The 16,898-nt window shown below is 29.0% G+C and overlaps 2 protein-coding genes across 3 annotated transcripts in view; one reads left to right on the top strand and one right to left on the bottom strand.

Annotated features, from left to right (window-relative positions):
• Window positions 1-16,898, bottom strand: part of LOC122499272 (aquaporin-like) — a 240,862-nt gene that overhangs the window by 195,667 nt on the left and 28,297 nt on the right. Inside the window, exon 3 of the mRNA XM_043607525.1 lies at window positions 829-1,441. The gene's annotated coding sequence lies outside the window, so the exon portion shown is untranslated. The remainder of the gene's footprint in view (window positions 1-828; window positions 1,442-16,898) is intronic.
• LOC122499262 (ankyrin repeat domain-containing protein 50-like) overlaps window positions 1-16,898 on the top strand; it is a 77,900-nt gene that overhangs the window by 33,493 nt on the left and 27,509 nt on the right. For both annotated transcript variants that reach the window (XM_043607502.1, XM_043607501.1), the window contains exon 3: window positions 8,082-8,145. The gene's annotated coding sequence lies outside the window, so the exon portion shown is untranslated. The remainder of the gene's footprint in view (window positions 1-8,081; window positions 8,146-16,898) is intronic.

Below are 16,898 nucleotides of genomic sequence, written 5' to 3'. Positions count from 1 at the left end.
AATTGAAAATAAATTTACTAATATACACGTACATTATAAGTATATATGTGAAAATAAAATGATGATTCTAATCTCTATAATGATCAACTTATCAAATTTTTTCTGATATTATATATAGTAAATAACCATAACCAACAAGAGAGATTATAAGCTGTTAAAAATTTGTTTTATTGGCAAAGTAAACTCGCACAAGCAGGTACGTGAGTAGTGCGAAGATCGAGTTTCTGATAGACTTAGTACGATGAGTCACAGCTTGTATCGCGTGCATGTGTATACTTTATTGTGGAAAAAGGCCAAAATAAGTGTTTCTCTTGCCCGTTACCGCATTATTTCAAAAAAGAAAGGTACCATTTTTATCATATTTAAAAAATTAACTTTTCGTTCAGAAAGCTGCAAAAAAAAGTCATTTATTAGACAATAGGTTTAGTTTAGCTTTAAAGCTAAATTAAACCTATTGTCTAATAAACTTTGGTGACTTTTTTTCTAGGAACAATAATTTGCAAGTGGTTTCATGGAAATAAACTAAAAATACAAAAGTGTTGAATCGATATGGTATAAAGATGTGATATAACAAAAATTAATTAGTTACGAAACGTCTGGAAGGGTCTAGAAATGTCAATAGAATGAAAAGCAAGTCTGTATTCTTTTCTCGAAGTTGAAACTCGAAGAAAGTAACAAAAGTTTTATTTACTTTTCAAAACAGCTTGTTCTCGAGTCATAATTTTTTTTTAAAACGATAACAAACTTATGAGAAATATTAATTTCGGATTCCACCTCAAAGGCTTTACTTGTGTTGATTAGTAAGAATATGAAAAAAGAAACACTCACCGATTGTTGATATTCCCTTGACGGAGCGATGACTCTGCAATGGCTGCTTCCTGTCCATTGATGAACAGATCGTATCCTGCTGTTTTCGAAAACTTCTGTCACTATCTTCTTGTTTAACACACAACTCTCTTGAAAAAAATACTCAGTTCTTCTCTACTTCGACTCTTGATTGTCACTTCAATTACCTAACGTTAACACTAAACACTTTTATTGACCTGCATCAAATTTTAGTTTTCACTTAACACTAAACACTATTCACTAAACACTTTGTCCGAATGTTTTAAACTTTTTAGATTCTTTCATCACTTTTGGTCCGCAGCTAGGAAATTTCCTAATTCCTTTTGATGATTAGCATTCATCCTTGGTAGGGTCATTTGGCTTTGGGAACATTACGTCACCCATTAGATGCATCCATTTAGAGGGAAATGTTTATCTTTACGGTGCGTCCCTTGAGAAATGTTGTCTTTTAGGGTTCGAACCTCGTTGTAAGCACTATCAGGCGAGGTTATTAAATAATGCCGAGGGTGTTCACAAACATAAAGAGTCCAAGTGTGGTGTAATGTTTCATTGTTTATTTCTGTATTAATTCGGATGGCGACTCCTTGGTCCCTTTCTGAAACAAAGAAATAATTTTTAAACTAGAATTGGCTACTTGACCAAACGAGGCCATAAGCAAACATATTTTTAATTTTTGATGTTGTGGAGGATTTTAAATAGTGGATTTTACTTGGAAAAGAATTAGGATTTAAAATTGCATACAGGTGATAACCATTCTTGTACAACCGAACTTATTGTCATGTACATCCTACATTTGGAAGTCGGGAAGGATTTCAGAATGTAGTGAGTGGCCACTACTACAAATCTTTCCACTATAAACAAATTGAGTTTGCATACTTGGGAATACAAAAATGATAAAGTAGAACGAAACATCAGTAAATACTTTAGAAGGATAAGCCTCCTTAGTGACGTGATTGGCGAAACTTTTTTCTGAAGAAGAACTTTAGAAAAACAACCACTTGATAGGGAGCGTTTCCGCCAAGAAGAGTATACATGTTTTTTATTGTCCATCGATGTTTTATCTACCAGAATCTTGTATAAATATCTCCTGTCCACAGTTATCTACAATTCCCCATTGTTTCTTACACTGAAGACTCTTATACCAAAGATGTAAAATTGATAATATTTCGAGAACTTTGAAAAATTCTTGATTGCAACATAATGAGCAATGTACTTCTATATAGAATAAAGGAATTATGTTCATTGCTTTGGTATTTCGAATTTTTCTCTCTGAAGAAAAGAGAAAAGTCCCTGTGATGAACAGTCGAGGCACACACACTTTCTGCGCCTTGTATTCAGAATTCTTTCGATTCCACATTCTCGAGCGTGCTTATGGTATATAGGTAAAAGCGCACGTTTACTAAATATATCCTAGGGACCGTGCAGTAACCTTTTTCGCACACGTGCGCTGCCTAAACGCCAAGTGTAAATCCGTCAATGCGCGATTGTAAATATTTGAAAAGCCATCCTCTACTTTGAAATAGCAAAATCACACATCTGCAAAAACAAAAAAGGAACTTTGCCACAGATTTAAAAAAAAAATTCCCTCAACAGTTTGTTAAATGTTTCCTTTTCAAGTATCTGCTTCCTTTGCCCACATAAGTGTGCTAAATTCTGAATTCAATGCAGCTTTTTATTTCTTTCAACTGTTCGAGATGGTCCCCTAAAATCTTCATTTAATTAATAAAATTAGAGAAATTAAACCGGGTGGGATTACAAAAATATGAAGTTATTATCAAGTTATTAAGTTATTAAGATACACAAACAGATATTTCGAATAAAACCTTCAAAATAGTGGTTGGTAATTTAATTTAAAATAGACTACTTAAGGGTGTAAAGTTATTGCATATTCATGAGGCTGGATGTTTGTCTACATGTAGAAAATAATTATTCTCTATCAGAACGTTCCTGATCGATTTGCTTAACATCTAAGGAAGTTAACAATAGCGCGCTTGATAAAGTTACCACTATCCTTAACTGACAGTGAGTGGTTAGTTTTCGCCCCTAATGAGATTGCAGAGTTTGGGGTTTAAATGTGGTGGAAACCGACTTTAACTTGGAATTTTCAATGAGAGAGGAAAAACAGTGCCTTTACAAACCACAAAGTGTTTCAGCTTTACGACAAAGTAGAATCTATTCCCAGAAACATATATGAACCAAAGGAAATGTAGTAGTTTTGCAATTTCACTTTATTGGGTTTCAATTGTATTTTTAACCTCATATCCAATTTGATTTTTATTGCTATGTATTTTACTAGCGAACATAAATGATTTCGATAAAGGCACAACCGGTAGAAACTTATCATTATTTATTATTTTTAAATTTATATCTACATTTTTATTTGAAAAATACCACCTTTGATCCTTATGATGATAAATAAAAGAGCAGAAAAACTAATATATCATGTTGTTAATTTCAAATGTTGGAATAGTAAATCATTTATAAAAAAAGGAAGCTACCCAAAAGTGTTTTATTTTTGTGAAGACTTGGCAATATCAGTACAAAGGCCGAAAACTTCGATATTACAGAGTCTAGACGGCATTCCTGGAGGGAAAAGAAATCTCCCTCGTTCCAGTCTTATATGTATAAGCTAGAAAAGAGGAATTGCTTCTTGTATAAGGAAGCACTACCCTTTTTTGTTCTTATTTTAGATATAGACTATAGTAACATACATACATAAGAGTGCAAGAAAAGAGTTTAATTATCCGGACTTTACAAGTTCAAGGTCTACCGAAGAAAAACATAAAAGGTGTCAAGGAAAAATTTTAATTTTTCCTTTCCCTTTGAACCTCGCACGTATTATATCAATTAACCGCGCACAATTGTGGAATTTCTGGTATCCCTGTGCCTGGCATTTTTGTCTGAAATAATAAGGCCGTTTTCTCATTAGTTCCTCTATATAGTGAAGTACTCAGAGAGTCTTATTATGATTGACGAGCTTTTTGAATTGACCTCGCTTATTCTCAAGGTGCTTTCATAAATTTCTGCACAACACCGAAATATTTCTCGTTTCTTATGTCATGAAAATATTTATTTTCTAATTCATCAAATTTTCTAGATTGTTCAGCATTATGTTGATCTATATCACATCAAATGATAGAATTGATTGTGATCATAACAAAAGATTTTATATGCGGGATGGATTCTAGAGAGAGAAAAGTATCTGCATGCTTGTACCTTTTGTCATGTATTTTGTATTATTTAATGGCAACCAAAAAGTTTATTTACGAATTGAAATAGAATTTGCGAATTTTATTGTATATCTTTTAGGGAGTCTTTGTAACTTTGTAAGGTTGCCTTGAATTTGGAGTTAATTTAATAATTAATCAATTAATATAGAATTTTATAAACCTTGAAAAACCCTGGAAAAGTCAGGGAAATTCGATCGAAATCCTGGGAAATTGTTGTTTACTAAAGTTATTTAACCCTTGTATTTAATTCATCAAAAATTTAACTGTTTCAAATAAATTTTTCCAAGATCATATAAAAAAAACCGTAATTAATAGCAAAGTTAAGTTAATGTAATATAAACAGGAGAAATTATTGTATAAAAATATTGTATAATTTATAGAGCTTGTAAATTAAGAAAACAAGGAGGTGTTTTTATAAAAAACCATAATTAATAACCCAATAAATATTACAGATTTTATTATCAAGTGGGAAATATTTTCATTCTCACTCTATAAAGTTTCGCTTAGTTTTCGCTTAGCTCGGTGTGAGCTTCCAGAAATTTATTTATATCACCTCGGCCAGAATAAAAGGAGGCCATTATCTTGAAAATTACGATTCGATGTGCTCATTCAGTGCTACTAATTTCACAGGTATACCGACATTAGAACGCGTATTCACCTTTAATTACATTACTTTATTGGGGGGAAAATTGGAAAATTGAAAACTTTCCCCTCTTCACTGGAAATTAATGTTCTTTTCATTTAATTAAAATGAATATGTGCGAGAAAAACATTTGTTTTCTGACATTTTTACGAAAAATTATGTTTTCTAGATTTGTTTTACGAAAAAATTATTTGTTTTCTAAAAAAAAAAGTAGTCTTTTTTCCGTCTGCAAACAAACGTTTCAGTAAAGGCTGACTCATAGGAAAAATAATTGATGTTGTCACGTTTATTAAAATTGCAGACAATTAAACAAACGACTCATTAAGTGGGAAAAAGTATAATATAATTGCAGACGAGTGGTTTAGTAAAAGATACACCATTATTAACGTGCATCCGACACAATTTCCGGTTCCAATCTAGTTGAGTGTATATTGTATTATAAACACGCAGTCGAATGAAAATATTTATAAAAGTAAAATCTAATTTGCAACAGTCGATTCGTGTTGAAGGAAAATTATCATAAATTATAAAATAATATTTCAAATGTCAAATATTTCGCATTTCAATTTTCATAAATTACATGTAACAATTTAAACTAAAGTTATGCTGTAATTTTCGACGAGACCTGATATTAATCCCGAAGAAGAGCTATATACTTTTTTTCAGCAAAAATGCTTCCTGCTAAAAGGGGAATGGAATTAGGAAGTAATAACCTTCTAACTTAATTTTCTCGATGGGATAAGATAGGAGACTTGAATAATGAAGTGTTGATTCACTAACCTAGCATCAGTAACATTACTTGATAATTTATTCATGGCCGAAGCAAAAGAATCAAGAGACCTTATAAATCTTAAACGGGAAGCTTTGATCGCTGATGCATGAACTTTTATAGATACCTGGCCATTTCGAAAAAGCAAGGGTTTCCAACTTCTCAGCAAAATATAAAATAAACAGTTCGAGTCTAATTATTATTTTCAGTTTCACAAAAAGAAGAACTCCGTTTCTTAAATTTGCATTTAAGGAAATGAAAATCAAAACAAATTCTCTTCAACCGTTATAACCTCGACGAAGAAAATATTTACACTTTGTTCAACTAACTATAACTGTTATTTCTGCGCTCAAAAAAGCGCAAAATTCTTCTAATATCAAATAACAAATATTATGATTTATGAAACAAAATAACAAGTTATTTTTTTTATCTTTACGTCCATAGTAAAGGACTACGGTTTTTTATTTACTAACAAGAAGTACAACCGTATAGAGAAAGTTTTTTCATATACAAAATGAAATTTATCAACTTGTTTTTATGTATTCTTTTGATTTAAATTTCGTATCGTGAAACATAAATGCATATACATAGGCATTATAAATGAGTTAATAAAAAAAGGTCGTAAGAAAAGTAACAAAATTGAAAGAGAACAGGGCTTATGAGTTTCTCACAATTTACAACAACACTGCGAAAAAAGCTTCGGTGCACAGTGGGCTTGAAACATTGCGTGTCGCACAAGATAATAAAAGTGTCACAATACCTTTTTTACTAACTTGATGGATCATTGCATCTTATGATGAACGAGGTGCTACTCAACATGTTTAAACAATGCACTAGACTTATTATTAATAGTATTATTATTGTTGCTGTTATTAATATCATTATCATTATCATTATCATTATTATTACTATTACTATTATTATTATTATTATTATTATTATTATTATTATTATTATTATTATTATTATTATTATTATTATTATTATTGCCACACAACTTTAGTATCAATTTGATACTTTCAAGAATACTGTGATCATGATAACACTAAACAATGTTTAGTGTTAAGCTAAATAGTATGTTTAGTAAACATACTTTTTAGCTTAAGTTTACATTTTTAATTCATATTACAAAGAACTTTTCGAATTGTAATGAATAAAATTTTTTATCGTATGTATAATAACAACACTTGAAAGAATACTCCTTTAATTGAAAAGAACCAAAAGTTTTAAAGTAATTCTACAAAAGAATAGTATAATATAATATTAATTGAACCCATATATCTCGAACACGAGAGTACTTGGCAGCTGTATTATTTAAATTGTAATCAGTTGGCTAAACCTTTTCAAGAAACCCTTTTAAAATTAAATGTCAAACACGACATTAAGAACTCTTCTGTACGTAAGTGCGTTGTATTTGGCCTTCATTTTGACACTTTTGATCGAGAGTCAGCCTGCTTGCGGAAGCAGAAATGGATTTTGCAAAGTATCGCGTTATTTCTGCGGTTGCGGTGTGTTGTACGAGTACGACTTGGAAATGTGGCTTCGTGAGATCCGAAAAAAAATTCAAACTAAAGAAGCGTGATATCCCTTCACGGATCGAATAAGATAATCAACGCATATCAGGCGTGAATCTCTCTCTCCAAACTAAATAACTATCCAATTATTCATACACGTCTGTCTTTCATTAAAAGTCATTATCATATATGAAGAAAAATCACAAGAAATAATTAGAAAGAAAAGTTTTACCCAACAGAACGCTAGTGGTTTTAAAATTTACACATTATATTAATTTTACCAGGAGCGGTTTTTTTTTTAATTTATTTATTTATCCTTTCTGAAAGAATCTTTAAAAAAAAGACAGTAGGAAATTTAAATAGATTTTAGATTTCATAGGGAAAAAAATCAGGAGCTTTGTGCGTGAGTGAAGTGAACATTAATAATCTCAGGTCGGTCAATGAAGGCGTTAGATTTTTTCGGAATTTAAAAACCATTGAGAAGTCTCGATAAAATCAGACATTCCTTCATCTGCGAAAAATTGTCTTTTCAAGGGGCTTGAGCTTATCGTAATTCCCCAGGGTTTCTTTCAAATCGACTTTCACAACTCGTCGGAAATTTTTCTCTCAACGAGAATAGAAAAATTATAAACCAGCCATCATTTTCTCCCGCAAGAAATTAATGACTCCAAAAGACCATCATATATACAACATCTCTGATTATATTTATACACCGAGACTTTAATTAATCTAACCTAACAGATGATCTAACCCTCAATTAATTACTTCATTCGTTACTAATTCATAATAACAACAACAACAACTATTTTCAAACACTTCTTAAACCTTCTATTGTCAGTCACATTTTCAACAGAATTTTACTCAATCAACAACAATTTTTATTTTTACTTTCATCATTTAATTTTCACTGCAATGTAGATATAAAGAAAGAATTTAAAAAAATATCCCGACTACTTTTCTGAATTTGCGCATACAATTAATTTTTTTTTAGCCAACTCACTAAGTGCATTGAGGAAACCAACAATTATACGGTAATCTTTGTGCACCGGAATGAACAGTCTTTTTTATTCTGTTTTCAGATTCGAAGCAAGAGAACTCGCGTACCAAAAAAAAGGAAAAACAAGCCGCTTCTACTCCTCGAAGGTGAGTCAAACGAAGAAATGAGTCCACAACCAACTCTATCAAAATTCTTCTTGTGACGTGTTTTTTCACTACGTTAACAAGTTTATTTGTTGTTTTCATAGTTGTAAACACAATTCTCTTTTCTCTTTCATGCATTTTCTAACAACCCTAAATAACGTATTCCTCCTAACGATCTCTAAGTAGCCACCATAAACATCATTATCTGTATAAATAATTCCATAGCAGTCCTGTAATAAAATCCTTGTCTTGAAAAATTCAAAATCTTTTTATCTCTCTTAAAAAAAATACTCGAACTTTATTTTAAAAAAAAAATCATTACTTTAGTTTTTAATAAAGATCCTTAATTTTAATAAAGATTTTTAGTAAAGCTTTTTAATAAAGATTTTTAATAAAGAATAAAATATGGTCTGAATTGCAAAGTTAAAACGAATTCTTTCCGTTAATCGCTATTTATTACAGCAGCAAGATAAAATAGGTTACTATTAGGATATTCAAATCAATCTTCATTTGATTCAACCAATTGCGAGCATTTCTCTTTCCGTTTCTTGTCTCGCCGTGACCATTCATTCTTTTAAGTGACATTCATGTTCACAATAATGGAGGTTGCACTCAATTTAGTGCAAAGTAATGTCTTTTTTTAAGAAAAGGGATAAAAAAATACTCTTTTAAAAAAAAGGATCTTTTTATCCATTCATCATAGTTGAAGGAAATTATCATCAACATTTTTTTCATTACTTTTTTCTACTTTCATGATTTGATTTTTATCGAAAATTTCTGAATGACCGGAAGATAATAATATTCGTATTTTCGATCTATATATTAACTGTACGTCTGGATTCTTTCCGCGTATTCATGCGTGAATTCCCAGAATTTAGAGATGAAATTCCCAAGATCAGAGGGTGTATCCAAGACAGAATATGTTGAACATTGAAAATCCTCATGTTTATTAATGTTATGAGATGAAGAACAGTAAACACTCTTTTTTTAGCCTGGCAGATGATAAAACTGTCTAAAAGACTCGAGAAACAACTTTTCACTCAATTCTCTCAAAGACATATATGTATGCCGATTCGAATTTTTCGCGATTCAAGAATCAGAAATCAAAATTTTTCTCCTTTTACAATTTTTATAAAGAATTTTATCAAAGTATAAATTTTGAAAATTCAAAGTATATGATGTGCTATTCAAAATCTATGATGTGCTATTCAAAGTCTGTGATGTGCTTTTCAAAATCGATGATGTGCTACTTAAAATCGATGATGTGCTATTCAAAACCTATGATGTGCTATTTGTCAATCTGTGTTAGAGACTATTTGTATTTTGTTAGAGACAAAGTGGACAAAGAAAATGACTCTGTCAGTGATGACTTTTTGACTTTAAAAATTTATTAGATAGTACAGCGAAATTTCATTAGAGGCAACAAAGTCTAAACAAGGATCTTTTGTTTTAAAATAAATGTTGCAACCACTTTGTTATCTTATCGCGAAATGAATATTGATCAGAGATATAAATCTCAACATACGTATTTACTCTACTAATATGGAGTAACGTGTTTGCAGCTGCGAAATCGAATCTCATGAGACATAACTGCTGCTTTATGTAGTTAACTAAGTTATTGGAAGGAGATTCCATGGCGTGTGTATATCGAACTTTAAGCTGTGTGGGCTTAATTCTTCAGTTTATCCAATAATAGAGAAATATCAAGAAATATCAAGTTATATCAAGAAATATTCAGCGAAATATTCATTCTTGGTAATTTCATGTTATAATAATAATTTCAAGTTATAATATGTTTATGAAAACATTAAAGTTTTGATAAATTATGAAAACCAAAGTTTTGATAACTGCAATTATAAAAACTAAAGTTTCAATAACTATAATTATGAAAACTAAAGATATAATTATGAAAAAGTTTTTGAGGTTTTTGATAATTTTATTTTGATGTTGTTTCAAGAGTGATTTGAAGCACTATAAATATACACGTTAGTGATAATTTACAAGAGGGTCTTGTTGCATTAATCTTAAAAGTTCCTGAGGCGCCAATTTTCTCAGGAAAGTCGTTTCGATCCTCTGGCAAGTTTAAATGGCGAATTGCGGGCACGTGGGATGCCATGGTGCACAAATTTACATGTCTCATTGAAGCAACATCATAACACCTACAAGGGTATACTCAAAATTGCATATATTTTCGTTTATGGAGTTTAGAGTTTGGCTTTTCTTTCTTTTTTTTGCGCAAACATCTCTCATATTATTTTCGTTCGCATGAAATACATGAAATACTGGAAATTACTGTTATTAACTTCTTTGTTAATACAAAATCCTTATTTTCGTGAAATTGTAAATTTTACTCTGATTTTTAATCACATTGTAATTATATTAATCAAATAGGGATATTTTACTAAAGTCGTTCATGTAAATTATTATCTAACAAATTAATGGAATTTTATCTTTAGTAGAATTTGATGTTAATTCAGAGTTGTCTTATGTTGTGCCAAAAATCGTTATGGGAATGGTTTGAACCCACTTAAAAGTAGGAATTTGTGAATTTCAATTGTATTATATTTACAATATGGTAAATATAATACAATTGAAATTTACAAATTCATTTTCATCTCTGCTTGGAGTATTGGACTTGGTATAAATGAAACACGTTTACTAGAAATACTTGCCGAGGTTCTCGACCCATTTACCAACAATGAGAGTGGCTTTTTAATAGTAGATGCATAAAGTAGACGACACACTGTAGCGGCAAGTTCAATACTTCTCAGCAGTCGAGAGAGAATTTATAAATTTGAAGACACAAGTACAGCACACGTTAAAGTTCGATACCCAAATTACCCGCGTTTCAGAATCGATAATTTATTTATATTCTCACACACTTTTAGTTTGAGGCAACATCTGCTTTTGTATCGATTTTGAATAGCACATCATAAATTTTGAAAAGCACATCATAGATTTTGAAAAGCACATCATAGATTTTGAAAAGCACATCATAGATTTTGAAAAGCACATCATCGATTTTGAATAGCACATCATAGATTTTGAAAAGCACATTATAAATTTTGAATACCACATCATAGATTTTGAAAAGCACATCATAGATTTTGAAGAAAATTCTGTTAGATTCCTCAAGAATCTAACAGAATTTTCTTCAAAATCTATATGATGTGTTGTTCATCATCTTTCTCAATTGAAATTAATTTTAAAAAATCTCTGAGATGAATTTTCTTAAAATGTTTTGTTGCATCATTAACGAAGAGAGAGAGAGAGAGAGAGAGAGAGAGAGTTACCAGAGAACATTAAACACAACAGAAATACAATTGCCTCTGCGAAATAATAGACACAGAATTTAATTTGCAAAAACTAATAACAGTTTGCATTAGAAACTCAAATTGAAATGACGTATACGACCATTGTGTGTGTGTTAAATGTGAATATGAATATTGCAATAACAATGTGTATGAAAAGTTTCTCGATTTTGACCGCAATGCATTTCATTAGTGGTCGAGTAGTGAGTCGTTATCCGAGACAGGAAACGAGCATTGGCTCAGGACATAGAAGAGCGAATGGACTAAAGTAAAGGGATTCCACTGTGTTGTGGGCAAAGGCAAAGGGAAAAGGGAAATAGGCTAGTGGATTTGGAATAGTATCTCCACTACATTCACAATAGCATCCCTTGTATTATAAATTCTATTCCATGGCTGCTGATGAAACTGGCACACGAATAAACCACAGTGACACCCACAGTTAAAGCGTCTCATTCCAACTTTCGCCAAACTATAATACACTTCCAGTTTTAGAGCACTTCTTAGAGCTGAAGAAGAAGTAAGAAAAAAGGACCATGAATCAGACTATATGAATCGACTTTAAAAAATCTAATTTTTAGTTATTATTATGAAGAATAATTATTAATTATATAAGCTAATAATTTTTCGAAACCATAATACTTGATTTATCATCAAAATCGAACTTCCAAGTTGCTCCCAATCTCATAAGACGAAAAGGCCATAAATACACATCAGACGGTGCTATATAGCTGCTGCTACACTTTTGTCTATTCTCTTTCACCCAAGAATCACGAAACTTTTCCTCGATACCTCACTTTCCTAAAAGAAATATGCAATACTTTGTAATAAATCATGTAGATCCTTAACAAAAAAACGTGTTTCAATGTACCCTGCTAGTGAAAATTGATCCATTTTTATTGCCTTCCGGATTGTAGAAAGTTTCGTGAATGTCGGTTTTGATAAGGAGTTCTTTTTAATTGCAGTTGCATTGAGAGCAATTCAGTGAACTTGTTTATACTTTGAAAACTTTTTAATTAAAACAGAACCTTTTGAATAGAGAAGATTAATTAAAACTTAATTATGATCCCATAAAGGAGAGTTCTTGAATCGGGAACATTCTATGGATGTCGAAAAGTTATACATTGTATATCTACTTTTTTTTAATATTTTTACACACAAAGAAAAATATATTTTTACAGTATCTCAAATAAGCCATTCGCTTCAAAATAGTAATAAATTACCGGCATAAGAATTAAAAATCCTATTATTTATCAGGATTTTGAAGCTCTATGCAATCTTTAATAAAAAAATAAAACTAAAATAGAAAATTGAATTTAATAATTGAAATAATAAAATTTTCTAGACACAGTACAAATATGGAAAAATGGATCCGTCTTTTTTAAAGATACACTACTGGCATGATTCAGTCTATGAATCTTGAACACGTGTTTAGCTTGCTAACACTCTAACATATACACACAATTGAAACAGAACAGGAAGCCACGTCCTCTGACATCAAATCTCTTTTGTGAGAACCACATAAACAGGAATACATTGACTTTCACATAAAACCGCATTTGCAAGAATGCAATACAATAGTTTGCAGTCTCAGCGGAAAAGATTAATGATAGATGAAAAAAATGGTTCACTAATACAATAAAAAATATGATTATTTGATTTCCGATTTCTATTCAACGGCTAATTAATATTATAACAGATTTTAGGACTAAAATTCATTAATAATAATAATAAATATTATTAATAATAATAATTCTACAATTATTATGTATGTGGTTTTCAAATAAAAGATTTATCATCGAGGATTGGCAAATACTTTTAGTAATTGTAAATTGGCTCTCAATTTGATTGGGAGATATCCTCTCAATTGTATGGAGAGGCACCTAACTCGACAGTGTAGCCACTATACTAGTTTCCTGACTAATCTAATCAGACGTATACTATTAGCACTAGGTATCAAGTACATTAGCGACAATGTTTCAGAATAGGTCACTAATGACCTTTCACCTCGCGAAAGCACAGAGTGTGCTCTCATCTTCGCTTTGTGAAATTATCTAAAAATTATATCCGCAACGCCAGAGGCATCTGGTCCTAAATTTACATTTAATAACAGTTCACACTGCGTGAAACCTCGAGCTCTTTCGTTTAATGAGATCTTTTTCAAACGGAAATAAGAAATAAAAAAAGGTGACTTCTTCCCATTCCTCTTTTCTAATTGTTTATCACTTTTCGAGTAATTATCCACTTTCCTAAAAAAAGATCTTTCATGAAAGCAATTAAAATTGCAGTTGTCAAATCAGATTTTATTTTCATTTCCCTGATCTGTGGCTGAATAGTAATTATAATTTGAAGATCAATAAAAATCATACCTTTAATTAGTATCTATTAAATTTTCCATTTCTGAAATATTGTTTTATGTCCATTCGGCTAAAACAATTTATAACCATATAAATATTCTTCGGAAGAATTCAAAACCTAAAGATTGGTTTTTACTTCTAACCCAAGGGTATATGCAGAAGATAAAAAATCTACAAGCCCTAAGTGCTCTTCTAGACTTTGTTTTTCCAACTTATTTATAAACAGAGGTCAGAAGAATTTTATATTTTCGACCAAGTTATTGATATTTTAATAAAAAAAAATGTTCAATAGAAAATGATTTTCCATGGTATATAAAGGAGATTGCATCCATGAGTTGCATCACAGATTCAAAAGTTGAATGGACGATTGAATCTGAATAGTTCTTGGAAGTGTCGATTTGATATTGAAGACAGAGAAAACCAAGAAGTACTACTACTATCTTTACTGAGATTCTCTGCAGGTATATCCTGGAAATAGGTCGCTTGCATTTGAAGATACAAAGATTCTCTGCATACAGTACAAAAATAGGTGACTTAGTTGGTATCTTTTACAGTAAGATGGAAAATGATATCTTATTCCATCTAAGAATAAAATGTTTTCAAAAGTATAATATCTTCTTAAAAATCTAAATATGCATTTTAATCAGAATTACAATGCGCACCTCCTCCATATTCTCAGAAGGTATACGTTTCTCAAAAGTATCTTGAAATTAAGATTACGACTTTATATGAGAAATAAGATTTCGAATAAATAGAAAAACAGACTTTTTTGTGTTCTAGATATTTTTCCGAACAAATATATGTATATGTAAACGTTACTTGCCAGAGCAAATCAATACGACTAGGAAAACTGAAACGAATTTCGAATTGCTCTATCTGGCTCAAGGAAAAACGATTTATTTCATGTCAATGTTCTATGCTTAAACTAGGAAGTTTATTCTCAAAGGAACTTTATGCATGAGATAAGTTTGCGCTGATTTCGTTTTAAATATAATGCAACTTGTGTTTTTTAAAATTTACCCCAGATTTACATGGAATTTATAATAAATTTTCTTTACCAAGATAGAAAAAGTGCTGTTTTCATCAAAGTAGAGAAAATTCTTATTTTGCACCAAAATATAGAAAATACTTTTTGAGACCATATTCTATTTTTTTTACAATTTCCACTATTTTAAATTCGCTATTACTAGAAATTAAAAAAATATTCTAAAAAACTATAATTAAATTCTTTAAAACGATTCAATTATTTTCAAAAAATATTCGAAATTCAATTATTTAAAAGAAAAATTAATAAAATTCAAAGAAAATTCAATTATTTTAATAAATAATCAAATTTCCACAGGAATTCAATTAATTCATAATAGCATTTCAAAAAAAAATTTTAAACAAATCAATTATTTAACAAAATTTGTATACAATTCTTCACAATAATTCAATTACTTTCACAAATAATAACAGTTTTCAGGGAAATTCAATTATTTAATAAAATGTTTGAAAAAATTCAATTATTTTCATAAATAATAAAACTCATTGAAGAATTCCAATTATTTTTATACCTACTATTTTAATTTAATTAATTGAAAAATTCAATTATTTTCACAAATAAAATTCAATTATTTTTTAAAATTTTAATAAATTTCTTAGCAACTATTCAATTATTTTCATAAATATAATAAAAAACTTCAGAAAAATTCAATTATTTTTGAAAATTTTAATAAACTTCGCTGCAAGAATTCAATAATTTTCATAAATAATAACATTCGCTGCAAAAATTCAATTATTTACATAAATAATAAAGTTCTTTTCAGGATTTTAATTATTTCTCTAAATAAGAAAATTCTTCACAAGAATTCAATTATTTTCATAAATTATAAAATTTTTCGCAACAATTCAATTATTTTCAAAAATAATAAAATTAGTCACTGAAATTCAATTCTTTTTAAACATTTTAATGAAATTTTTCGCAATAATTCAATTATTTTTATAAATATAATAAAAAAACTTCAGAAAAATTCAATTATTTTCAAAAATTTTAATAAACTTCGCTGCAAGAATTCAATTAATTTTTTAATAATAAAATTATTCAGAAAAATTCTTTAAGATATTTTTATAAATTATAAAATTGTTAGAAAAATTCTAATATTTTCAAAAAGTTCAATAAAATTCACTGCAAGAATTCAATTATTTTCATAAATAATAAAATTAGTCACTGAAATTCAATTCTTTTTAAACATTTTAATAAAATTTTTCGCAATAATTGAATTATTGTCATGAATAATATAATTCTTATCAGAAATTCAATTATTTTTAAAAATTTTAGTGTAATTCTTTGCAACTATTCAATTATTTTCATAAATAATAAAATTTATCGCAGGATTTCAATTATTTTTAAAACAATTTTACAGGAATTACTCAAAAAATGTAATTATTCTTGAAAATTTAATTTCAATTCTTCGAAAGAACCAATTATTTACAAAAATGTTTTTTAAAAGTCTTTGGAAGAATTCAATTATTTACAAAAATATTAAAATTTGTCACAGGAATTCAAGTATTTTTAAATATTTAAATAAAATTGTTCTAAAGAATTCAATTATTAAAGATTAATAACAAAATTATTTCCGAAAATTCAATTATTTTGTGGTATTTTAATAAAATTCTTTGCAAAATTCAATTATCTTCATAAATAACAAAATTTATCACAAGAATTCAATTATTTTCAAAAAAATTTAATAAAATACCACACAGTCATTCAATTATTATAAAAAATTTTAATAGAATTCTTTGTAAAATTTAATTATTTTTAAAAACTTTTCGCTCATCAATTATTTTCAATTTCTACTATTTTTATAAAATTTCCAAACAGAATTCAATTATTTAAAAAATTGTTTGTAAAAATCTTCGTAAGAATTCAATTCTTTTCATGAATAATAACAATTTCTCCGGAATTCAATTATTTAAATTGGAATTCGCTTAAAATTAGTCGAAAGAAATTATAACTATTTAAAGATTTTTATAAAATTCTTCGCAGGAATTAAATTATTTTCATAAATATTTGAATTCTTTCATGAATTTGAAGTGTGTAAAACGAGTT

Source organism: Leptopilina heterotoma, unplaced genomic scaffold (assembly GCF_015476425.1).
Source record: "Leptopilina heterotoma isolate Lh14 unplaced genomic scaffold, ASM1547642v1 Lhet_166, whole genome shotgun sequence".
Taxonomy (NCBI): domain Eukaryota; kingdom Metazoa; phylum Arthropoda; class Insecta; order Hymenoptera; family Figitidae; genus Leptopilina; species Leptopilina heterotoma.
The sequence above is the reverse complement of the archived record's forward strand: the minus strand, read 5'-3'. Positions and strand labels throughout refer to the sequence as shown.